Source organism: Wyeomyia smithii, chromosome 2 (genome assembly GCF_029784165.1).
Source record: "Wyeomyia smithii strain HCP4-BCI-WySm-NY-G18 chromosome 2, ASM2978416v1, whole genome shotgun sequence".
In the NCBI taxonomy this organism is placed as follows: Eukaryota; Metazoa; Arthropoda; class Insecta; order Diptera; family Culicidae; genus Wyeomyia; species Wyeomyia smithii.
In genome coordinates this window covers 1,399,113-1,426,156 of record NC_073695.1, presented here as the reverse complement: position 1 = coordinate 1,426,156, position 27,044 = coordinate 1,399,113, and the positions used below count along the sequence as shown (strand labels likewise).

Sequence of the window (27,044 nt, the reverse complement as noted above, 5' to 3'; positions counted from 1 at the left end):
GGGGATGTCACCTCCACCGGAGATATATTCTTCCTTTGGAGAACAAACACGCACACAAACGATATTGAAAAGTTCTACCGCGGTATTGCCCAAGGCGTACACAGCCAACCTTCAAAGGCCGTTCCGGTTGCAGAAAAGCACGTGACTAAGCGTGGGAAAATTGGTTGTCTGTTTCGTCTCCACGTTTGCGAGACGAGAAGATGCATGTTCATACTTTCCAACTGCTTAAACCACCCACCACCCCACCACCGGGAGGAGCTGATGTGAATAAGTGTATACGCTTGAAGTTTACCCGATCGTCCTCGCCTCGTCGCGTCTAGCAGTGGAGATGGATTGAAGTACTTTGTGTGAAGCACTCGCTTTGTTTGTGTATCTTTTTTTCAGCTTCTCGGTTTGTTTATTATTTTTTACCTGTGGCTCATTATTCTATTTCAGTTCGGCTGCTCGGACGAATTCGAAAGTGAAAACTTTTTGAAGTTATTGTTACAGTTGGAGAACAGTAGAATCAGAAGTAGTGGTTTCCAGTGGAAAAGTGCGATATAGAGGCAATTTGTAGCAGTTTTTCATGGGTATTTTGTTCATTGTTAATTGATTAATGTTAACGATTAATATTTATTGAAGGCAGTTTTGGGTGTTTCATCTACTGCCGTTCTTCACATAGTTGTTCCAGTTCATATGAAGAGTCTTGTTAACTTAGAACTACTAGTGGAAGAACGACGGTCGACTATTTATTCTCTTGAAGAGCCTATTAAACTAGACATTAAAACAACGTAACATTTTCATTCTTTATTTCATTTCATCATCTTTCATCTCTCATTTCCTAATCTTTCTTACTCTAGAGCTTACTGCAACTGAGGCTAAAAATGAAATTAAATATGGAAATGAGAAAAACCGAATGAATACAAATTTATACGTTGACTAAATATTTCTGCCAAAAATATATTTTAGATAAAAGAATGCTGAATCTGAAATATTGAGTGCTTTTAACACTGTTTCATCATTGGAAGTGTGCCAAAAGAACTCTGGATAGCTACCCGCTGTACAGAGAAAACGCGAATGATTAATATCATCTTTCAGTACCAGTAGCTGAAAGTGTGCAATGATGTTTGAAAAGTATCGAAAAAATTACAGGAGGGTTGTGTGAAAGCCACGACCGCAAGGATGAAGTAGAATACTTTTACAAGAAAGAAAACCCGGCTGCTTGCGTGTCAGTCATTTTTTAATTTGTTGCTCAATTCAATATCGGATAAGATACCGATAACATCTTGGCGTTATCACTGACAGTGCGAATACAGTATTCCTTGTGATAAAATAAACAGTGAAAAGCTGATTTAACACTCAAAACTAGACGGCTCATGTGTTGTCAAAATGAGTCAACTTTTCATTGATTGCATTTACTAGTGCCCGCTATCGCACAGAGACTGCATTTCACTAAAGTGCCTCACTGCATCAGCTGCTATCGATGCTAAACCCGCTGCAACTGCTACGCTATCCGTAGTCATGCCAATGTTTTGGCCGCTATACGCTACTATTGGTATCCGCTGTCCCTGCATCAGCTTTTCGGATGTTGTGCTCATATATATCTGTTCCAAATTTCTTGGAAGTGTAAATTGATTTAAGAGAAAATATTAACTCTTCAATTGGGTTTTTATTTCATCCTGAAAAGGACAATTTGTTGTTTAATTCAATGTCTGATAAGATACCGATCACATCTTTGCGTTATCACTGGCAGTGCAAATAAAATATTCCTTTGGGGAAAATAAACACTGAAAAGCTTTCCAGAACGTTCTTTTCGTTGGATACATTTGCTAGTGTGCCTGCTATCGCTCAGAGACAGCATTTCACTAAAATGCCACACTGCATCAGCTGGCCCTGCTTATATTGATGCTGAGACCAACGTCAACCGCTGCACTATCCCCGTTGCCACTGTAGTGGACGCTTCCGTTGCCATAGGTATCCGCTGCCCTGCATCACCTGGCCCTGCTATTGATGCTGAGACGCGCTCCGCTATCCGTTGCCATACCACAGCTGTGGCCGTTATCCGCTGCACTGCTACTGCTGCTGTATCCACTGCTGCTGCTGAGGGAGGACTGCTCCTGTTGCAGTCTAGAATTATTATGAGCGGCTTCGAGTGAAACAGGCTCTTATTAGGCCAAATTGCACATTTAAAATGGCAAGGTCTATGATTCTATCAACCGTGCTTGGGAAGCAATCATATAACGACCAATCAGAGGCCGAATTTTTCGTTTTGACAAGGCTTGACTATTTTCAATAGTACAATAGTTTGAATAAAAAAAATAACAATTCTCTGCATTTGGGAAGAATCTTAGAAGATTTTCCAATCTATTGCTGCAAGAACGAAGGAAATCCATCAAATACTAACCGATTTATTAGCATTTGAAATTGGACATATTTTTCACTTTTTTCGGTTTTAGATTTTCATTTTACATCCGTATGTAGCCGAACTTCCTGAAAGAAGTATTCTACTTCATAAACCTTGACCTAGTATTATGTTTCCAATCGTGTGAAAATGGACAAGTCGCGAAAACTTGTAGCTTAAAGTTAGTTTATTACTAGGTTTAAAACTAAAAAGTATAAGATTCTGCAACAATACGATAAAACAGTCACATCTAACTAAAATGTGAATAATATCAAATATTGCTAAAACGAAGAAAAGCCAAAGAATTTAGAAAATGTAAAAACTGTCAAAAATATCACTGTCCACAATGTCAAAAATATCGGAATTGTCAATAATATCAAAAAGTCAGATTATGTCAAAAAGGTCAAAAACGTCAACAATTTTAAATATGTGAAATAGACAAAAATTTTGAAAGCGTAGTTAATGTCAAAAATTTAAATATGTTGAACACAGAATTACAGAAATAGTTTAAATGACAAAAATTTTACTAAGCCGAAATTATTAAAAATATTTATAATGTCCAAAATGTTAAAAATTAAAATTTTTAAAAAAAATTTAAAATTAAAAGTTTTACAGGTCTAAAAATTTAAATGATTCAAATCATTTGAACAATTTTATAAGAGTCAAAAATGTATAAAAATGTCGAAAATATCAAAAATGTCTAAAATGTCAAAAATATCAAAAATGATAAAACTGTCAAAAAAGTCAAAAATTTCAAAAAAGTCTTGAATTTAAAAAACGTCAAAATATCAATAAAATTTCATAAATGTTAAAAAATGTCGAAAATTTCAAAAATGTAAAACATTTTGAACATGTCAAAAATGTCAATTTTTTTTTCTTAAATATGTTGAAAATGTCATAAATGCGAAAAATGTCAAAAATATCGAAAAATGTCAGAAAAGTCACAAACGTCAAAGGGATTAGGCGTCGTACCAAATTACGTAACTCATGAAAGGAGGGAGGGAGGCTGTGGGAAAGAGGGTGGATGACACAGTTACGTAACTGTGATGTTTGCTCAAAATTGAACATTTGAAGGAAAGGGCCAGTTGTTCGGCGTTACGAAATTTTAAAGGGGGGAGTCTTATCGAACGCTACTTATTGTTAAATAAAGGGGAGAGGGGGGCAAGAGAGCCTTAAATCAAGAATTAGTGTACGACGTCTTGCCGAAAATGTTAAAAATATCAAAAATATCAAGATGTCAAATATTTCCGAAATAAAAAAAATTTAAAAATTTTTAAAACGTCAAAATGTTAAAAATTTTAAAAATGTCAACAAAAAATTTCAAAAACCCTTAAAAGGTAGAAAATATGAAAAATATGTAAAAGGTCAACACAATTTTAGCAAGAAGAAGGAAATGAATGAGAAATTCATTTTTTTTACTAAATGCCCAAACATTGCTTTGGCACACCTTACAGAAAATTTATGTATTAGAATATCATGTTTCATATACCAAACAAGAAAAAAAATCTTTCGCAAACAATATTTTTGTTACTGTTGATAGCAATAAATATGGGATCATTCGTAATGTAACCCTCTAGTGCCCAGTGATGGGGTAGATGGTCTTCAGTGAAAAAGCTTTAATAAGAACTTGAAAAATGTTTATAAAGCTTCATAGTGATTTTTTCGAAGTCCGTCTAACAACTAATTTGGGCACTAGAGGGTTAATTGTTTTTTTTTCTCTTGATGAAAATCAAGTTTAAGATGCCTAATAAACATTAGAATAATTTACATGTAGTTTGGTGCGAGGTGTGAATTTCAAAATATTCACAGGAAAAAAAAATCGCGTTAATTTACATGCAATGTCAATGAATATCTTGAAAATTTAAATGCATATTTATATTTACAGCTTTAAGTTAATATCACTTAACGCACAAATTTACACGGTTTGAAACGATTCTGTAATGTGCATCATTCACGGTGTGAAATTGTGTGTGTTTTTTACCTTTTGTGCTAGAAACCGTTACGTGTTTTCAATTGTATTAGTTGTAAATTTCATTTTTTGGTACTGTGTTCCATTCATTCTAAGGTGAATTTTAAAATATTCCATATTAGGCTCTCGGTTGTCCAAAAAACGGCAAAATCCCAGAAAGACAATTTTCGACCAATTTTTTTTTCGAGGTAACACCAGAACTTGATTATCCATGCACTTTTAAGTCACTTTCCCCCTTTTTTGTATGCCTGAAGGGCATTGGGACTAAAAGAGCCACTGCGACCATCATATTGGTTATCTTTTGTGGCAGGCCCTGATTGCTGTCCCAGATTACGAGGTACCCGTACTCATTGATGGAGTAGAGTTGGTTGGTAGTAATTCTGTGCCCCAATTGGGTATCGCATTGTCACATAGACTAACGACCTTTTTGGGATTAGAATTTCATACCTGATATGGAGTAAAAAGGTAACGTCCGAAGAAGTAGTACCTTGTAAATGCAAGGGCTTCACAATGACAAACCAGGTGAGCTGACGTTTCAAGTGCAAGGTTGCAGAAGCGGCAGTTATCACATCCCACAATTCCGATGTTCTTTAGGTGATAAATAGCAGTGTCCGGTAATAACTCCCGTGTAGAGACGTAGCGCACTACGCTTGAGACCAAGAAGCCTTTTGATTATAGCAGGGTTTGGAGAGATAAACTGTTGAGCTTGTCTGCAACCCTGTGTGTTGTTCCATCGGTTAGCTATTTCTAGCGTTTCCCGTGATTTAAGCTCGCGCTTGACGACGAATTTGGAGGTGCCCAGAAATGGCTCAGGTCCAATGAATTGCTGTACTGATCCTGTGATTTCTTTGCTCGAGAGCATACTCTGAATCCAGCTCATTGTAGTGTTGTCAACCCTTCTATTTAGAAGAGCTGTATTGATTGAAGCATAGGATGTATTGCCGAAAGCGCCTTCAATATCAAGAAATGCGCATCGCGCCGTCTCTTCATACTTCAGTTTTCGATAAGAGTGACTATGCCATGACGAGCAGTTTCCGGTAAGCGTGCTGATCTCTATGTAGTGGTGAGTGCTTGAGAAACTTATTGCGTATATGGTTATCTGCAATTTTCTCCATCAACTTCAGGAGTGTAGATGTGAGATTTATAGGCCTAAAGGTTTTAGATAATGTTTTGTCTTCTTTACCCGCCTTCGGTATAAAGATCTCCTTGACTTTCCGTCAGCTATCCGGGATATAACCCAGGGTGAAGTTTGCGCGGAACAGATGTATCAGTTCAGGCATTATGACACCATCTGATTTTCGTAAAAAGATGGGTAGACATCATTGGTTTCAAAGGAGCTTAATGCCCAATTGATTAAAGCCTCCGTGTACAGCCTTCGAGAGAGCAGAATCGAGTCGTAGGGCGCTGTACGCCTTGTCCTTGGACGCTGCTGCTCCGGTGTCTGCTTTTCGGTAATGCAAGTTGACCCAGGGAAGTGCGTGTTCATAAGAACCTGCAGTAAGATTTCCTAGGTGTTACTGTAAGACTACCGTCCCCTCTTTTCAACTGCCTTAGACCATTGGTGTGGTCTACTGACATCGCTCTCTGGAGTCGTGAGGCTTCGGGCAACGTTTGAATGCCCTCGCAAAACTTGATCCTACAAATTCTTTTTGCCTTGCGTAAATCAGCATTGTGCTAAGTGAGCGACGCTCTGTATTCATCCCAGTTGGATGAGCTTTTTGCCCTGTTGAACAAACGCCTGGCCTCATGGCGGAGATTATTGAACGTTTCGTTCCACCACGGCACGTTCCGACATACAAACCGTTCCTTTAAAGGACAGTTGGCCATGTAGGCATCAGTGAACCTATGTTCAAGATCACGTGCGGCCGTATCAAGTTCAGCGTGTTTGTCGATTAAGCAGAGTGACCGGGAGTTGACTAAATGAATTTTTCACTTTTCAAAGAATTAGTTTCGATGTCAAAAATGTCGGTCGGTGATCTGACAAGCTTGGTTCGTCAGAGACATGCCAGTTCTTGACTTTCTCAGTGATGTTTGCGCTGCAGAGAGTGAGGTCGAGAACCTCGTCTCTTATGGCGTTTGAAAAGGTGGGGCTGTTCCCTACATTGCATATATTGACCTCGTTGGAAGTAAGATATTCAAGAAGGTACTCACCCCTATTATTGGTATCCGAGCTGACCCACATCGTGTGGTGTGCGTTCTCATCGCAACCAATGATGAACGGCTTGTTGGTTGCTTTGCAGTACCTCACGAGTGCGCAAACCTCGGGAGGCGGAATATTGTCCAGGTCCCCGGGGAAGTAAGCGGATACGATGAGCATGTCCTGCTGTCCTGCCTGAATTTGATTACTCTGCTTAACAGAATTGCAGTCTTAGGGTTGGGCTGGGTGTTGAAGTAGATTAACCTACCTTTCACATCCGTAAGGCCAAGAAGCCTTGTGTTGTTGACCCATGGTTCCTGGACCAGAGCAACAGTTAGTTGCTCTTTGATGAAACTTCTACTAAGGATGCTGGAGGCTCCATTAGCGTGGTGAAGATTCACCTGGATGCAGCGAAAGCTGTTCAATGGGTATTGAATCCGTCTGTGGTTGGATCGGAGGATCCGGTACCTTGCAGACGGTTACCATCAGCAGAACTGCTGCTTTGGGTTACCTTTTCTTCGACACCGGTTTGCCTTGCTTTCTGCAAGCGATGAGCGACAGACGCATGACCAACATCGGAAGGTGGTTTCTGTCGAGGATGGTTGAGGCGGTGAGCTCCTAGGAGTTTTCTGCGGAACCTTCCCCTCGAACGCGGGTTTGCGAATTGGGAGTGGTTGAGGCGTTGAGCTATTGCTAGCCGTCGGCTGAACCTTATCTTTAATTCCAAGGTTGCGTTGAGCAGGTATAGTTATGACGAAACTGGACGTTCCGTTTGTACCTTCCTGTTCGTTGCAAGATTGCGTTGAGTAGGTGGTGATGCCTGAACTGACCGTTCTGCATGTACCTTCTTACTCTTTGCAGCAGAAGTTCCCTTCAGTAGGGGCAGTAGGGTTGTAGGCCAGACCACGGGTGGCGGATTGTTCGTCGATCTCCAGAAACAGTTTAACGGTTTTCCCTGCTACCTTGCGGTTCCTAACGCGCCACTCCAGTGCAGAGATACCGTCATTCTGAATCTGGATAAATCGCAGTACCTTCTCGTTTGAAGTGTCCACGCTGTTAGAAAAATATCATGCGAACAGGATAGCTTTCGGCAGGTTATCCGTGTTGTAAACAAGCAGCAGCTCCATCCCAGGAAGTTAGGTCTGGTATGGTTTTCTCCAGCCACACAACCGGTTCGTTATCGGCGCAGGCCAAGTAAAGGTAGCCGTGTTTGAAGTGGCAACTCCTGTACTTGGGCCTGAGGAGGAGAGTATCCTGTGTTACAATTTAATCCAGGATCGAATCGTGCACTGTTCCAAGTTGCTCCTTGGATAGAAGTTTCGTGGGATAGCCGTCAAGTGTGATGGCGATGTTGATAGCATCTACCATTTCCCTGTATGTTACTCCCACCGAGTGTCTCGGAACTGAGGGACTATTCCCATTGCGGACCCGAGACATTTTGTTCGCCGGACGGTCGGCGCTGGTGTTAGGTGACGGAGCGTCATCCGATCGTTGCCGCTTAACAGCGGCTTGACCTGGTAAGTCAGGCCTGCCGGAGGGTCGAAGGGCGAGCGTTCTGGCTCTATCCCTAGAGTGGCCTTCTTTCAGGTATGCTGCGTATCTGCGCTTTTGTGCGTTGGAGAGACACTTCGCTCTCTCCTTGCGGGGAGCAGGCGGATTAGAAGGTGCGTCTGCGTATCCTTGAAGTAACTCGCTGTCAAAGTTGAACCCTGCCTCCATGTCCTGATCGAGAAGTGTTCGTTCGACCACTTCCTTTGTCTCCTTTTGGCTATTGTTGTTTTCGAAAGTATAAGTTTTGTTTGTATTGTCCATGTGAATCCCACGAAAAGCTAGGGAAATAAAAGTCTGCTGCATCAGAGCCCCGCTTAACACAGTAAGGGCAGAAGTACAGTAGAGGGTGCCTTGGTACTCCACTGGCTCCGTTTAGAACTAGGACATTTATTAAACCCCCTGCCGTTCATCCATCGGCACGCTTGGATTTGGGGTTTTCTTGCAATCTTTTTACGTAATAGCCACGGATAGTAGCTATTACAACCATCCTCCTTTACAGGGGCTTTGGACCCTCTGCTTTGGTTCTTAATAGTTCAAGCTCATTCTTACGAGCACAGAAAGTTAAAAACACTACAGTTGCCTGGAAGGACCAAAATAGCTACAAATATTGTAAAATTTTGTCTCGTCTTCGAACGGAGCACCCTCAACATGGGTAGCACCGGAGATTTCAGGAAATCTCTCTTATATGCCACATAGCTACAACGGTAGAACACAATCTTCGCATCTGTCTAGAATACGGCGTGGATACAACATATCGTCAGTTGAATTCAATACTGGCACAATTTAAAATTCATTGTGTCGAGAAAAACGTGTTTGAAAATTTGCGACAAAAATTTCTTTTTTCACTTCCGTGAAAAATTCGAGTTTTTAGACTTTCCATTTTTATCGAACTTGTTTGGGTATATCATGTGCATATAATAAGCAATTTATATGAGTTTCAACCTCATTTTTTCGTCTTCTTAGGGATATTTTAGATTTGTGCAATAGAGGCACATCTGCTTATGACTCTAGGATTTTTGTAAATTTTGAAACGAGTCTTTGTGAGATGAAACTTAATAGTATTTAGTAGAGGTGACCACGAGTAACAAGCGCATGGACCTTGCTATAAAACACGATCCCCTCGTTGCTGCCAGGACGGCGAAGATTTGAATTCAGAGACATTACCAACACCAACATTAAACCATGTGTCAGGCAGTATCAAGAGGTGCATCCTAAAGTTGGTCTTAAAGCATGTAGACTTCATTGACAAGTGTGACAGTGTATTCAGCATAGAAGCGTTGAAGTTCGCAATGGAACTAGAATTGGGGCACATGCATATATATTTTAGAATTATGAATTAAATTTAAACACATTTGTGACAATGAAAAAAAATAATAAAAAAAGTATTGAATTCAACTGACAATATCCAGAAGCAACAGATAACCACTCAGCAGCGATACAACTCAGAAATGCTTTGGATATCAAACATTATAAAAATTACGAAAACTGTTTCGTTTTTGTATTTTGGATAGCACTTGTAGAGTACAATTACTTTGAGTTTGGTAGATGTTTTTCACAATAACAAACAGGCAAATTCTGTTCAATCTTTACGTAGAAAATATAGATGCTGGCGAAAACCGAAGAATTTCGTATAACGTCATGTATGTTTCATACATTCATTAATCTATTCATGTCACTTACGAAATTATCATATCCATTCGGTTCGTTTCGTATACGAGCTGTGCGTGCGTGTTCAATTTATGTGACTTTTATTTAAAGACAAACCCAGAACTGTAACGATGGTCTACGTACAGCCGAAGGAAGTTAATATTACGCTTCCTGCTCCAATTGTTTACAGATTGGCATATCAACAGTCAACCTCCGTGAACTTGAGCACGCGCCTAACAGGACCACATTTTTTTCTGCAATGAAAAATAAATGCACAATCTCCAGAGTCCAGTGAGCCGTGAAACGTGCATTTTTGAAGTAGAATACTTCTCTCAGGAAGTTCGGCTACATAGGGATGTGAAATGAAAATCTAAAACCGAAAAAAGTGAAAAATATGTCCAATTTCAAATGCTAATAAATCGGTTAGTATTCGATGGATTTCCTTCGTTCTTGCAGCAATAGATTGGAAAATCTTCTAAAATTCTTCCCAAAATAAGATAATTGTAATTTTATTATTCACACTATTGTAATATTGAAAATAGTCAAGCCTTGTCAAAACGAAAAATTCGACCTCTGATTGGTCGTTATATGATTGCTTCCCAAGCACGGTCGACAGGATCATATACCTTGCAATTGAAAACATGCTATTTGGCCTATATAAGAGCCTGTTTCAGCCGGAGCCGCTCATAATAGTTCTGACAGCGACAACAGCAGTCGTCCTTCCTTAGCAGCAGCACTAGCTCTGTGGTTGGTCACCACGTCTCAGGAGCAGCGCGGTTTTTCTCAGCGTGTGTCGCCAGACAGCCATTATTCCCCCCGTGTTGGGGCAGCATGAAGATTGCCATCAGGAAATCCAATTTTGGAAATCAAAATGCCTTTTTGAAGGCAAATAAACAAGTCATTGAAAGTTAATAATTTTTGTCAACGCAAGCAAGTATTCTGTGTTGCATCCTAGCAATTTAAATTTGTCGCACCCGTCTAATTTACTGAATGTGAAATAGCTTCCACAGTGCATGTTGTCCGTGTGTCTTAATTCCCCCAATGTTAGGGCAGCTCAAAGGTTGTAATTAGCAACCGATTTTGAACAGCAAAATGCTTTTTTGAAGGCAAATAAAAAAATAATTGAAGGTTAATAATTTTCTGGCATCAACACAAGCAGACATTCTGTGCGGGATGCAATCAAATTTTGTTGTAGTTGTTTAATTTTCACTTTATTTAGTAAACCCCCCACTGTAGGGGCAGCGCAAAGGCTGCGATCAGCATAACCGACATTGAATAATAAACTGCCCTGTTAGTACGCATTCACAAAAGCAGTTAGTTCGACTATGCAGAGCTAATATGTAGTCGATTCAATCAATCAGCATAAACAGAATTTCGTCGTCTCCCAGCTGCCAAGTTGCAACATGATGCTACACGCAACAGCGAGCAAACGAAATCGCTTGATGTTACAAACCGCAATAAGATACGGGTTAAAACCGTTGCGTGTGTGAGAGCACCATCGGTGTTTATTCGCTGGATACACTGTCTACTGAACGCAGTAATCTGCTTACATGCGACATGGGGACGGGAACATTTTCTTCAACCAAGCTGCACAACACGACACAAAACATGTTATTTTGTTGCTTCAATGAGAGTGCTATCGGTCCGGCTCGACAAGAAATCATTTTTGTGCATCCGTGCTATGAAACTGAGGAAAAACTTTAGAAACTGAAAAAAGAGGTGGAGCTTATCAAATGATCGCTCTGAGCCGGCATGAAGTCACACATATTTTTCAAGTTATATCATTCCACCACGTGCGTAAAATAATTCATTCCTATTTTCATCCCTATATAAGAGCCTGTTTTAGTCGAAGCCGCTCATAGTAGTTCTGAACAGCGACGACAGCAGTCCTCCCTCAGCAGCAGCGGGAGCGAGCGGTGGGTACCATCGATAGCGGATAGCGGCCACAATTGTGGCATGGCTGCGAATAGCGTTTCAGTTGCTCAGCAGTTGGGCCAGTGTATAGCGGCCACAACTGTGGCATGGCTATGCATAGCGTAGCTGTTGCAGCGGGTATATCAGCATCGATAGTAGCAGGGTCAGCTGATGCAACGACACTCCCTTCACTAAAATGCTGTTTCAGTGTGGTAGCGGGAAGCATCAGCAGCAGGCTTGCATGAAGTGAATACATCAGCCAGCAACTTTCTCTAAGGTCTCTGCCATAGTAGACGCGAAAAGCGGCGCGAACCGATTCGCTCGGCCGTAGGTTGATGTACAGCTCTACTGATGGCTGTACATTAACCTACAGCTGAGCGAATCGGTTCGCGTCGCTTTTCGCGTCTATTATGGCAGAGGCCTAATGGGAAAGTTGTATCAGTTTGTTCAGAAGAATATTATTGTCGGTAATATTACAGAGATGCGATTGCGTAAATCCGATTTGAATTGAACAATTGTTCTTTTGAGAACAAATAACACACGTATTTGAAGAGTTAATAGCTTTTGGTACCAATAGCAGTATAGTGACAGCCTCAGCGGTAGATGCAGATGCAGTCGGTACTTCCCTGAGGCCGATGTAGAGGTGAATGGGAGCAGCACGGCGAAACAGTTCGGGTTATGCTTAGACGCGCGTCATTTTTCGTTGTTGATATTCCCCACATGAAACGACGCGCTTTCGTATGATTGCGGTGGTGTTAGCGGTAGATGCATTTGCCAACACTTCCTCCAGTAAAGCCGTGTCTAGTTTTCAATGTGAAAACACCTTTCTCATTGTGTTGACCGTGCGCTTTAGTCCTCACTATCAAGGTAACACAGAGATGTAAGATAAACACTACATCCTATGATAAATTGAACAATTGTCCTTATAAGGACAACAAATGAATTAATGAAGATTTAATTTTGAATTAGAATACTTCTCTCAGGAAGTTCGGCTACATAGGGATGTGAAATGAAAATCTAAAACTAAAAAAAGTGAGAAAAATTTCAAATGCTAATAAATCGGTTAGTTTTCGATGGATTTCCTTCGTTTTTGCAGCAATCGATTAGAAAATCTTCTAAGATTCCTACCAAATGCATGAAATTGCAATTTTATCATTCGAACTATTGTACTATTGAAAACTCTTAAGCCTTGTCAAAACACAAAATTCGACCTCTGATTGGTCGCTATACCGCGCTTTCCCAAGCACGGTCGGCAGAGTTATGGACCTAGTTAATTGGGAATGCATCATTTAGCCTATATAAGAGCTTCACCAGATAATAAACAAACATTTCATCGGATATTTAATTGAACAACTGAAATTTGAAGAACACAAATGATTATTTGAAGAGTTAATATTTTCTCGTTTTGCGCTATAATCCAAAGTTAATTATCTACATCTACATGCATACTCTGATTATTATTACGTGTTTGCGTCGCTTGGTGTTTGGCTACGGTCATGCAGAACGCAAATAACGGCGCGATGCGATTCGGCAAGACGAAATCTGTTGAAATGTATTGCTCTACTGCGCCTTAAAAAGAGCTGTACATTTCACCACGGTAAGGCGAATCGCATCGCGCCGGCATTCGCGTTCTGCATAACCGTAGCCTTTGTTCCGTTCCCGTTTAATGATGTCGTATTAAATGTGCATATTACAATTCGGCAGCACTTCAAATTCTCATTTGCACAAAATTTAAAAATATCCAATGAACTTCATTCAAAATATCAGACAAAAAGAAATTACAATACTGCCAATGAACGGTCAACGTTTATTTACTAGAAAAAATGACTGACACGCGAGCAGCCAGGTTATGTTTCTTGTAAAAGTATTCTACTTCAACCTTGCGGTCGTGGCTTTGCATACAACCTTCTTGTGATTTTTTTTTTCTAACGATTAGTTTTTAATACCTTGGGCAGCCAGTTTGGCGTCATGATCTGGATTCGCTGAAGTGCGGCAACAAAAGAAGCGAAGTGCAAGGAGCAAGGACGCGTTTATTTATATCACGCACGTGATATTGCCTGAGATGTTGCTGCTGCTGCTGTTGCTCTGGGTTTTGCTAGATGAATGAATGAATGAATGAATGCAAAGCCCTATGACAGGGCATGGAGCCAGGATAAACATGAAGCCCTTTTTGTTGAGGAATATTGGAAAGAGTAAAAGAGAGAGTGAGTCTCGTTAAAAGGGTCGGCGTGGTGGTTGCAGTTCCGGGTTCCCACGCTGTCGTTGCTGGTTGCTATTGCTGAGAGAACAACTCTACAACCGCTTTTCTACCGAGAGACTGTAGTTGTGCGCATGGTTATGGCAACCGTTTCGATTGCTGGTTAATAGTACCATGTGATCATGATTATTTTTATATATTGCTTCTAAAATTAGTTTGGTACAGGAAAGGGTCGACTAGATTTAGAGAAAACATCTTTTTCAAAGGTATCCCGATTTCACATTTCCCCGAAGTATTTCTTGCTCATAGACGACTAAGGGTTTAAAGCTTCAGTTCGGTTGCTTTGGTAACAGCAGAGTAACAGCAGCAGCAGTCGCGCAGTGTTTCTCATTTGGAACGGTTTACGTTAACATTCTCTACCTTCAGGCTGGTAGCGTTCATTGCGTTGAATGTTGCAGCTATACGTTTTGCATCATTCAGGCACTTTGTGTTAGCGAGTTTCGGTAGCAAAAACTGTTTAGTTCAATGCAAAACTACATTTCTTATCAACACCGATAATCTGTTGAGTGAAACTGAGCCGATCATTCTCATCGGCATTGTTTTGGCGTGAGTAAACAATCCTTTGTCGGTGGTAGTAAGTTTGTGGGTGATTCGACATTCTGCTGGCCACACTGCCCAATGATAAGATTGATCAAAACATTCAGTCGTGCATCTCGCTGGAGTTTGGACGGACGTCTCAGCACGTGTACGCTGTGCCTCTTCGCGATTGGGGTCCTCTTTTACAGCATCCGGCGAGTCGCTAGGATCGGTTGGCACAAAGCCGAAGGCTAGAAGTCTATCGCCACAGCGGCGGCCGTACGAACGCGTCACTCGCGTTCCATTCGTCGCTCGGACTGCACGTGTTTTTCGCTATTTGGCGCACTATTCATTGTCGTTTCGCTTTCGGTATTCTTGATAAGTTTGTTACGGGTAACAGAAGATAGAGAAAAAAAAACCCAAAGTGTTGACTGAGGAAGAACTTTTAAGTTTCTGTTAATTTCGCTTGGATTACACTGTTGCAAAGGTTGGTGATTACTCTGGTGTCACCCGCTATTGAGGGTTTTCAGTTCGCTGATAAGACTGTGGCCGTCGATTACTTTAAGTCGGTTCCAAGCAGTATAATACTTTGTAACGTCAATCAACAGGAATTTAAGCTTATTTATCTGGAGTGCTATGAATGGCGTGAGCATAATTATCGTCAATGTTCGGTGACTGATGAAGAAACGTGGTTCTTTGATAAGAGTGAGCTACAATTGAGGCGGTTTATATAGTACACGGGTGTCGTAATTGTGTCGAATGATTGTTTATAACAGTTGCAATAAAATGATTTGCACAAGTGACGCTGAAACCAGGAAGACCAGTTGAAAACAAGTTTCGGTCAACCGGACAACCATCGCATATTAAGCATCCGACGGGGGTTACAAGTTGTTTCAGGTACGTACATTGACATTGTTTTAAAAAGCGGAAAAAAATCCCCGAAAACAGTTTGTTTATCAATACATCTTGCTGGGTATTGCAATATGGTTGATTCAAATTCTTGTCTCAGGGTAACTAATTTTACTCGCTAATGACTGTGCCTCGAGGCTTTGCAATTATTGTCGTGAATAGATGATACGTTGTTTTCCTTGGCGAAGCTGCTGGTCACCGATTGTATAATAAATAAACAGCTACCAGCTGTTGAGGTTCAATGGCACCTGCTATCGGAGGAATGTAACGCACGGTTTCTCTATGCATAGAGGTAAACGTCCGACAAGCAAGTTCTTTCAAGCGTTAGTAAAAAAAACTGATTGCTACTAACTCTTTCATTCCTGTTCGCTTCAGGGTACTTTAATAAAGCAGCTAGCTTGCCTTTATTTATTCTTGGATAGGAATCACTCCGCTTGTTGTGTAGGAAGTTTCTTGCGAGAAACACGTCCTAGTTACGAGTGTTGCACTTTGATATTTCCGAGATTTCAAGTACCAATTAGACCGTTGGCCACGGAAGAGAAAGCTTAGGTACTGTTTGTGCAATGGAGAGAAACTACAATGTCCTGCGTTCTTCCCCCTGGCGGAAGCAAACAAATCATTTGTGCATATCCTGGATGTATGTCCTAATGGAGCGTTTGGACGTGGTTTTTGTGCCCAGTTCTACTGTTAGAAGGTTGAAGCTGACACGTTTAAACCTATCAGCTTTGAAGAAAAATTTTCTGAAACTTGGAAATAAATATGAAAATTATTAGGAGATATTCCCGCCAAATTTTAATGTTCATCGCACGACCGATTATAACAAACTCTGCATCGTTGCTAAATTAGACAAAATCCTTTGCATCAACTAGAGGGTGGACGAAATCCACCAAGCCGTAGCGTCTCGTAAAATACAGTTGAATGCAGAAGACAAATATAATGAGCGCCACGCGTTTCAGATTTATTGCAAAACATGATCAAATAAATAGGCTAGGTATGATGTAACCTGCATTAATTTCCGCATCAAGAAACCAGGTCATGCTCGTGCCCAAGCAAACACACTGTTGCAATGAGAATATTGCCTCGTTTTTGCTAAATAAGATTTTTTAAACACCCTCAAGAGTTGCACTGGAATCATAGTTTAGAAAAATTACGGAAAATGACGCATGCTACTAGTAAACACCTAGAAATTACAATGTTGCAAATCTGCATGCCTACAGTGCTATAAAATTGCTACTTATTTTTCAGACACATTCTGAGTGTTGTTTTGACATGGCGCTACCCACATTTATACAACTCACGCAACCTCATATAATCGTTGAAGTGTTCTCAAAAGCTATAGAACTCATTTGATGATAACCGTGCAAGTCAACTAATGTTATAGTAAGCAGACCTAACTTTTGAATCGCTAGATCAATTTTTTAAATTTGGGCAGAAAACATGTGCATTAATGAAAACTTTTGTTTTCAATTGAAAATTAAAATCCCTTTAATTATCTATCGTTTGCAGTAAAAAATTGGGGAAGCGGTCCAACGGTTCAAAAGTTTTGATTTTTTTAAGTTCTACATGAAAAAATGACATTCTTCAGGACATGAAAAAATGACATTTTTCCAACTCGAAAAGACAAATAAAAGATTAAACGTGAAAATCGTTTGCATGTGAACAACAAAAAGTTTAACACAGCTCGTTAATTGTTGCTGAAGGAAACTTTCCTATGACTGAGTGTACAAATTAGTAAATGATATGTGTTTTGATATTTAAAATTTTAAAATACTGGTTTAAAACTTTGAATACCAAAGTTACTTTATTATTATTGATTTTGACAGTTTGATTTGATTATAAAAATAGAATTCAGTGAATGTTGATTCATATAGATTCGCCATAAACAGAACTGTAAAGATCTGTTTTAATTTGAGCGAATGATTCCCTGAATTTTCTTTTAATACAGGTAATTTCCTTTTTTGGCAACTTTGAGTTTTGTTTTTGGCAACACACTTTTTTTCTGATTCTTTCTTATCTATTACTGATTGGTGTTTCAAAACTGATCCTCATTGTTCTCTACAATTGTAAATACATACAATGTATGACACATTTTTGGCCAACTCGACTGAGAGGCTGGCAACATTCTCTCAGAATTTAATGATTATTTGGGAGTGTGTAGTTCTTTTGTTCTATTGAAAATTTATCTAGACTAGCATTCGAAATGGCCTGAAATTTGAACTTTTTTTCCATATATCGATATATCTAAATAATGACGAGAGATTGAGAATAGTCAATGGATGACTTCTAAAGAATTGTCTAAACTTTCATTTATAGCATTAAATTAACTAAATTCGAAATCGTACGCTGAGAAAATTATTTTAAAAACAAAAAATGATTTGAAAGAAGGTTATCTCAGATATTGACTCTAGTTTTTAGATAGACGATTCACACTTTTAAGGAGAAAAGTTTAAAAAAAAGGCTATAAAATATTTGTTACAATCAAATTTTCACAATTTGAAATTGAAGGCTTTTCAAGCGATTTTTATAAAATATTGTTAATTTTGTAAAGATAAAAATGCTACAAGAACAAAAGGCACTGTTTTTTCACGTTGTTGTCTTTCTATAATTTTTGGACGCTATTCCGTGGAACATTCGGATAAATGCATTCAATTATAAATTACTTGGAGAGAATATTTACAAGTATTTATTAGGGGGACCCTACTCTGGAAAGTCTAAAAATATTAACTTTTCGTGATTTGTTTTTCGGGTTTTTAGGGTAAGGTTAGGTGTACGAGTATTTTGGCAATTTAAAGAATTTTCAAATACGGTTATGTAACAAATTAGATAGTCTTCTTTTACATGCTGAAAAAAAACTTCAGCTAATTCTTTACCACTAGTTAGTTACTGATTTAGAAAGAGCATCCATGTTCCCAGCTGTCAACAGCGTAATACTCATTATATTTGCATTCACGATATGCAAAATACATCTTCAAATATACCTTAATCAATAGCTCAAATACCCAAATGCTTCACTTTACTCTAAACATATGAAATAAAATCACGAAAATTAATTATTTTTCGACCTTCCAGAGTAAGGTCCCCCATTAATAATATTACTTTTTTCTCAAACCTAGCTCTCTAACGTAATTGAACACTTCGCTCAATTATATCCAATGACTCTTCAGAAGAAGAAGAAGGATTTAAAGGACTAATCCTTTGTAGCGCCTTAAGTGATCAGTGCATTCTCACTCGTGAAACAAAATTAAAGATACTTTAGGGTGAATGTAATGCCCAATTAATATTTACATATTGTTTACCAATATTCAAAATGATATAAAAGGAAAAAATCTAAGAAAAAAATGTTCCATTTTTGGCACTGTTCCATTTTTGGTACGGTTCCATTTTTGGCAAATAAAAATCGAGGAACGTGTTGCCAAAAACGAAACTTACCTGTAGTATAAAAACTGTGGTGTTGCTTGTACTTATGAATATTATGAATATCAGAACTTATTAAGTTTTAAGTCTTGTCTGAAGATAATTGAAAGTTGAAATAATAGTTGTCAATGCAACAAAATTACTGACATATTGAATGTTGTATCGAGGTAGCAAGTGTTTGATCATTTTCCATAGAATGGAAAAAAAAGTTTGATCTAACGTTTGCATTTCAAAAAATGGACAAAAATTTTCGATTTTTCATGGGTTTAGTTTCACACGCACTGACGAAACTACCAATTCAGCATCAATCGTAGTAACCCATGAGTGAGCAGAAAAAAAATGACAGTTCTATCAGTCGAACCGGTCGAACCTTAACCGTTATTGCGAAAACAATGAAACTACTCCGTTCAGAAGCGTGCAAGGAACGGTAACCCGCCGCATCAAAAGCGGACAATGTGCGGCCTTTTGTGGACGGCAGGTGTGCCTGTTCCGGCATCTACAACATCTTGGCACTATTAGACAACAATCAGAGTATCGAAAGAAAGCCCGATTCCGGACGGCCGACGACCCTGAGCGATAAGAAGTTCCAAAGGATGCTGAAGAGGAAGACCGAAGGAAACGGCCGGGAGGTCGCGGCATCCGAACAAACAGTGAAAAAGTACCTGGCGAACATAGACTGACATGTCTGAAAGCGGCAGTTCCATCCACTGGTATCGGAGCTGCAGGCAATGACTCATTGGCAGCGGCTGAATAAGATGGGCAAGTCGATTTTCCCGGCGAATCACGACGTGGCGGTGGTGATGGACGACCTATCGAGAATTTCGGGGCAAACCTGGAGCGTAAGACCTACTCCAACAATTTTGTCGCGAAAACTGAGGAGGGATTGATGAATAAAACGGAGAAATTCTACACGCATGTTTTTGTCCGGTTAACTGCCGGAAGGCCCCTCGCAAGGTCGTAGAATTTTTTACAAGTAAGCTAATATAACTACCTCTTATGGAAACTTTCTCGAACTCAATTATCTGTCTTAGGTTTTTTATCATAATCAGAGATAAGTCCATTTTTTAATGCAAACGTTACACATTTAAAAATGCATATCTGTCTGTCTGTCTGATCCAAAGAGACTTGGCAATCACTGAAGTGAAAACCTGATGTCTTCTTGAAATGAATAAATTGATCGCCATCTTCCCCAGCGAACAGAAACAGTGGTTCAAAACGTGAGAAACGTGATCGTAAGCCTTTTGAGCATAAAAATTTAAATGCTATGCATTTCAACGCTATAGTGTATTCAAACAACTATATCGCACGCAAGCCTGGGGGGCTTATGCGGTCTCGATCAAATAGATTTTTTTTTTTTTTTTTTTAAGGTGGCGGGGAAATCTGCAAACAGACATCTGAGAAAAGAACTCAGGGTGTGGGGATGAGACTAGGGGAGAGATGCTGGGGTAGTTACACTCGCCCAGGCACCTACTGATCCCTGTCCCGACCCACTAAAACCCCTCCAGTCTCCAGCCCTGGTCTTCCCGGAACGACGGTTAAGTATTACGTCGGGGAGTGGCTTTTGTACGTGATGCACCCTCTTTACTCTTATAACCTCCCAGCTAACTACCTGGAGACTGGTAATTAGCTACCACTGGCGTGTTGGTGGTTGACCCGCCACACACGTTGCAGCTCCAGAACAATCCGAGAGGCGGTCGCACAGACCGCGTTCCAGATGTCCGGGTCGTCGCACATCCTCCGGACTAGATTGTCCGGAGTAGTGCCAGGCCCGCTCACAGCCATCATGTTGCTCCTCGCTCTTACGAAACGGGGGCATACGAAGAAGACATGCTCAGCAGTCTCCTCCTCCTCCACGCACTCGGGACACATGGGGGACACCGCGTGTCCGAACCTGTGCAGATATTGCCTGAAAAAACCATGGCCTGACAGGATTTGTGTCAGGTGGAAGTTCACTTCACCATGTCGTCTCCCGACCCAGCCAGATATCTCCGGTATGAGTCGGTGCGTCCATCTGCCCTTTGTGGAGTTGGACCATTCCCGCTGCCAGCGGAGCATCGAAAATGACCTTCTGGTACCTCGTATGCCCCTTGTGTCACGTTGGTCGAAACACTCTCTGTCCTCCTTGATGGCGATGCTGATAGGCATCATGCCGTACGATACGCACTCGCAACTCTCAGGCACATGAGCCTGTAGGTACTTTCCAGTTTACCACGGTAACTGTTAGTACCCAGCGCTCTGGACCACACTGGCCCACCATACCTAAGTATGGACGAAACCACGCTGGCAAGAAGTCTTCGCTTGCTGCCATAAACCGCTGAGCTATTGGACATCATACGAGATAGTGCTGCAATAGCTGATGAGGCCCTCTTACAGGCATAGTCGACGTGACTCCCGAACGTGAGCTTGTCGTCCACCATAACCCCCAAGAGCTTCAGGGATCGCTTCGAGGTGATGGTGCAGTCTCCGACTCTGACTACCGCCTGTTGCTCCGATTTACGGTTGTTTACAACCGTGACCTCCGTCTTATGATGCGCGAGCTCCAGTTTCCTGGAGCGCATCCAGTCCTCGACCTTGCGTATACAGTGCGCGGCCGTCAACTCGATCTCCTCGATAGACTCGCCGTAAACCTCCAGCGTTATGTCGTCTGCAAAGCCGACGATCACAACCCCTACAGGGAACTTGAGTTTCAACACTCCGTCATACATGACATTCCACAACACCGGGCCCAGGATAGAACCTTGCGGAACTCCTGCGGTAATCGGGACGCACTTCTGACCCTCCTCCGTGTCGTAAACAAGTATTCGATTCTGGAAATAATTTTCCAGAATCTTGTACAGCGACACCGGTACATGGATGCTCCTGAGCGCGAGCGCTATGGAGTCCCAACTGGCACTATTGAACGCATTCTTCACGTCGAGCGTGACGATTGCGCAGTAGCGTATTTCCCTTCTCTTGCGCTGGATTGCTACCTTCGCCGTCTTGATGACGGAAGAGATTGCGTCCAGCGTGGACCTGCCCTTCCGGAAGCCGAACTGGTTACTTGCCAGACCGTGTACACCCTCCGTGTACCTCACCAGTCTGTTGAGGATGATCCTCTCAAGCACCTTGCCCGCGGTGTCCAGCAGGCAGATAGGCCTATATGCCGATGGGTCCCTGGCGGTTTCCCAGCCTTCGGCAATAAGACCAGTCTCTGCCGCTTCCACCTGTCCGGAAAGAGACAGTCATCCAGGCACCTCTGCATGACTGCCCTGAACAGCCCGGGGGCCGTTTTTATCGCCAGCCTGATCGCCAGGTTTGGGATACCATCCGGTCCCGGTGCCTTGCTCACCTTTAGGGATTTGGCGATCACGATGAGTTCCTCATTCGTAACCCTTGCCTCCTCCCCTGCCTCGACACGGCTGTCGTCGCTCACGGATTGGATGCTCGGCAGGTTGGCCGACCATCTCTGGTCTATGTCTGAGATACTGGAACGTCGGACGTGAGACTCGACCGCCGGAGGCCAAGGACTTGGCTCGTGGCGTGGAAAGAGTCCCTCGATGATACGCTCCAGCATCGCTGGTGATCGCTCTGCAGGCGCCAGCGCGCCTTTAGTCTTGGCCATTACGATCCTGTAGGCGTCACCCCACGGATTTGTATTGGCACTCGCACATAGCCTATCAAAGCAGGCCCTCTTGCTGGCCTTTATCGCACTCTTTAGCATCGATCTTGCCGAACTGAATGCTGCGCGGCGCTCTGTCCTCTCTTCTTCGTTTCGCGCACGCTGCATCCTCCGTCTTGCACGGAGGCACGCACTGCGAAGGTCGGCTATCGCGTCCGTCCACCAGTAAACCGGTGGCTTTCCATTCCTAGGTTGGCGAGTCCTAGGCATGGTGGCGTCGCGCGCCCGCGACAGCATAGCAACTAGTTGGTCAGCAGTCGGGCGAAGCCAACTGCCCCCCTCGCGCTCCCTTCTCATTGCCTCTTCGAATACCTCGGCATCAAAGTGCGATGTCTTCCACCCGCAAACGGTCGGAGTGTTGGCTCTACCCGTCGCTTGCCGCCTCTCGTTGTTGTCTACACTAAAACAGACCGCCTGGTGGTCGCTATTAGTGTAGCCATCGTCTACCCTCCAGTTCTTGATCAGTCCTGGGCTGGAGAACGTCACGTCGATGATCGACTCCGCACCATTTCTGCTAAATGTACTTTTGTTCCCAACGTTGGCCAGATCTAGGTTGAGCTTTGCAAAAGCCCCCAACAGGATCTGGCCCCTCTGGTTCGTGAAGCGACTTCCCCACTCAACAGCCCAAGCGTTGAAGTCGCCCGCCACCACCAACGGCGTTAGGCCCGTTAGCTCCATGGATAGGAGGTCGACCATCTGGGTGAACCTTTCGGTAGACCAACGTGGCGGAGCATAGCAACTGCAGTAGAACACTCCGTTCACCTTAGCAACTACGTACCCTTCTTTTGAGGTTGAGACAACCTCCTGAACCGGGAACTTGCTCGTCGTACATATGGCCGCCAATCTGGACTTATCCGCAACCCAGTTACTGTTTCCGGGAGGGATGAGGTAGGGATCCGATATGACGGCCATGTCCGACAACGACTCAGTGGCTGCTTGGTGTAGCAGCTGCTGAGCCGCGAAGCAATGGTTCAGGTTCAGTTGTGTCACCCTTACGCCCGTGGTTTCGCAGCCGGCTTACCGGCTGGGCACCTGGGGCCTCCCATAAAGTGTTTGGCGTCCCGTTTCCCGGAACATACCATGCACTTGGGAGACTCCCCACAGTCCTTTGCTTTATGGCCTGCACCTCCACATCGCCTGCACAGCTGGCTCCTATCGGGCCCCTTGCAGGTCCAGGACTTATGTCCGCCCTCGAAGCACCGGAAGCAAATGTCTGGTTGCTGTAGTATGCCCAGAGGACATACAGACCAGCCGACCTTCAACTTGCCCTCTTTCAGGGCCAGGTTAGCGTCCGCCGACGGTAGTCGGAAGGTAGCTATCTGGGTCCCCGCCGGACCTTTGCGGAGGCGGATTGACTCCTTAGCCACCTCCACCCCGCACTTCGCTTTTAGGGCTTGTGCAATGTCGCACCCCTCAGTGATTTCGTCCAGGTTTTTAAGCTGGAGAGTCACTTCTGAGGTGAGTGCCCGCACTTGCACCTCCTTTCCTAGGACCTTTTCAGCTACCGTTTTGTAGGTAGCCCCCTTGTTCTTGGCGTCCTTCCGGAGCTCAAGTATCATCTCGCCAGTTCGAGATCGGCGGATACTCCGCACATCCGCCCCCAGATCCTTGAGCTGGGTTTCCCCCCTCATCTTCTTCAAGACTTCTGAGTACTTCGACCCATCCGTCTTGAGTATGAGGGCATCTCCGCGCCTTTTTGACCTTTTTTGGGCCTCTGGCCGCTCCGCCATCATGTCGTGTCGCACCTTCCCGACGCTTCCTACCCTCTACGGTAGTCCAAGGGTTGCCCGTAGCCTCCACCTGTGCCTTTTCCGCGGTGGACCTTGAACCGGTTGGCGTGTGTTCCCGTGGGAGTAGCACGACCAATCGTTTCTTGGTGTTCCCGGGGGCCGTTTCCCCCGGGGACTGCCTCGTTCGCTTAGCGACCTGCCCCGTGGAGCAGACCGACGCGAACGAGGGGGCGTCTGTCTGCACCTCTTTAGATGCAGTCGCCCTCCCGTTCCTGGCCGCTTTCTCGGCCGCCTTCACCCGAGCTACGAGTTCTTCGTGCTCCTTTCTGGCTTCATCAATGGTGCTCCGAAGCAGGAGGAGGCTCTGCTTCAGGTCGCCAGCGATGTTTCGCCTGTTCGCCAAGAACTCGATTATGGCATCGAGTTGTTCAGACAGCGCCGCCACTCTTGGCCGCGTGTCCATACACCTTTCGACGGCCTTGACTAGCAAGGGACCGTCTACCGAGATGTCTGGTGTGGACACTGACGGATTCGCCGTTTTTCCACCTCCAGACTTCGCCGCATCCGTCTCCGCCTTCTTCTGCGGAGACCGCTGGATGCCACCTCTTGCGAAGGGATTTTGTAATCCCTCCGCACTCGTCTCTTTCGTTTTGAATGTGTTCATCTTGATGTTAAATGGGTCCCCCTTCCAGCCGCTATCCTTGTCCATGGTGGAGTAGTCGCCTATGTGGTCCCATGGTGGTCTATGCCGAAGCAGTGAGGTCATGGCTAGGGTAAGCAGTCATAGCGCCTTATGGACAACTATGACTCCACCGACCGGCGCAAGTCAGGAACAACCATCTGATCCTACTCCTGCCTGATTCCCACCAGGCAATAGATTCGGAACGTACTGGAAGGCCTGCCAGGTTTTATGGGACGGAGACCCCTGCACCGGGTACCACCTCGCCATTTCAAGCCGTTGTCACACGACTTTACTAAGGGAGCTCGATGCAGGTGCCAGCCCGAGGATGCGGTACCATTCCGAAATCCAGCTCATATCCGTTCACTACGCTGCCAGTTGCCATAATCGGGACCTTACTGGCATCAGTCCCGATGGGCGGGTAAGTGCTTTTGGGTGTTGGGAGCGGCTCTATTCGCTCCGTCAGAGGTGCTTCCGGGTGATTGTGGCTTTTGCGAGGAGTCGACTGTCCCTGGTCCGACGCTCACCACTCCTAGGCGACCTCCCGCTGCTGGTCCGGGACTGTTCGGTACTGTCAGTGGTCACACCTGTATTGTGCGCCCTCGACGATCGCCACACGTCGACCCGTGGTGGCATGCAGCTCTGCCGATCAACTAGATTAGTTGAGAGAATTCGTTATCGATATTGTTTTCGGCACATTTTGCATGTTGTAGGATAAGTACAACGATACACCGTGCCCCAAAATTTTGTCCACACAGAAGTACCTCGGTATGAACTAAAATTTAAAAAATGAAGGTATCTATCTCTGAGCTGATTTTTTTTCAGAGTGCAAGCATTGAAAAAAAATAAAGCATGCTGCCAATTTTGTTTCGAAAAACCTTGTCATCGACACACACTAGTGACATCGCAAAAACTTTCTTTAAAAATCAATTTTTTTCTATTTTCATGTTTTCCAAGTAATGTACGGTGCCATAAACATAAGTGATTTTCGTGCTTTTGAATGAAAACTTTAAAATCCTTTCGATTCTGTACATACAAGACATAAGAAAAACGCCTAAAAACCAAAAAACTAATTTTTTTCACCAACGCCCATTACAAGAAATTAGTGAAACCACATGGGAAAGTTAGTACTAATATCCATCTTTCGAGTGTAAACGTGAGAAATTTAAGATTAAAAAAGTGCATTTTTTTATCAAAAAAGTTATAAACCCTATGAAAAAGTTGAAAATTTGCCGAATGATGATGAATGATGTATTTCTCAAATATAAACAAAATATCTTGAACTTAGTAGTCCTCTAAAATCACATCAGAAAAAACTAATTGGTATTTTTCAAATTTCAGAAATTTTAAAAATGTCTGTGTAACTAACTTTATGTGGTCGATTTTCAAGAGATAGAACCAAAGTGTCTCCAACAAAGTTTTTCTACATAAGATTGCCTACAACTTTGCTGAAAACCTCACTTTGATTTGACAAATAATTTAAAAAATAAAAGTTTTATCTATAGGCTGTTCGCGGATCGTATCAAAGCTTGGTTTGTAGAAAAACTGTTTTCCGAACCACAATCGCTTCAAAAAAAAAAAAAACATCTGACTGACTGACTGATATAACCAAAAAACGGCAGGTTTTTGATCTCAGACAGGGAAGGACTGCTGCTGAGCCTTCAGAAGATGCTACCATGCTTCTTACGGAAGCAGGGGCGGACGAGGGGTGCTTCGAGCTGCAGGCGAAAGTTGATTTGGGCATCCTTCCCCATCGCACCCCCCCCCCCCCCATCATCATTGTTAAATTGATATTATGAGCATTTTTAAAGCAGTAGGCACTGCCAAGTAGTCCTTGAGTAGTTGATAAGCGCACATGGGGGAGGCGTCACCCCTGGATTTGATTGGATTCTGCGACTCATGTGTTATGATAAAGCAGTGCCGGGAGCCATTTGAGAGTGTTATAGAACGCACATCGTTGTAATCTATACCTTCAAGCACAAGTAAAAGGTGTTCCGATGTTCCAAGGACTATGAAGCCATAGCTATAGCTCAGTGGTAGATAAAAGTCTCGCCGTGGACCAAGGCCGCAAATGTTTTTCAAATGAGCAATTCTTCTACAACCAGAATCAAGGAACCCTTACAGCAAAACAGGGTAGCTGAAAGCTTCAATCAGATACTGTTTGAAAAGTTAATATCTACTCTGCCCAATTCAAAAGCTGTTGTGGTCGGAGGTGGCTCCTAAACGGTTGCCCTGCGGTGACTTTATCTGGAACGTAACCCTTGCGGATGTAATGCTATGTAT

The 27,044-nt window shown here is 42.8% G+C and overlaps 1 protein-coding gene across 2 annotated transcripts in view; it reads left to right on the top strand.

Moving 5' to 3' along the window:
- The first annotated feature begins 14,162 nt into the window (after positions 1–14,162).
- LOC129719474 (feline leukemia virus subgroup C receptor-related protein 2) overlaps positions 14,163–27,044 on the top strand; it is a 168,975-nt gene continuing 156,093 nt past the window's right edge. The window contains exon 1 of one of the 2 annotated variants that reach the window (XR_008727218.1): positions 14,163–15,268. The gene's annotated coding sequence lies outside the window, so the exon portion shown is untranslated. The remainder of the gene's footprint in view (positions 15,269–27,044) is intronic. The other variant, XM_055670832.1, reaches the window with a different exon arrangement.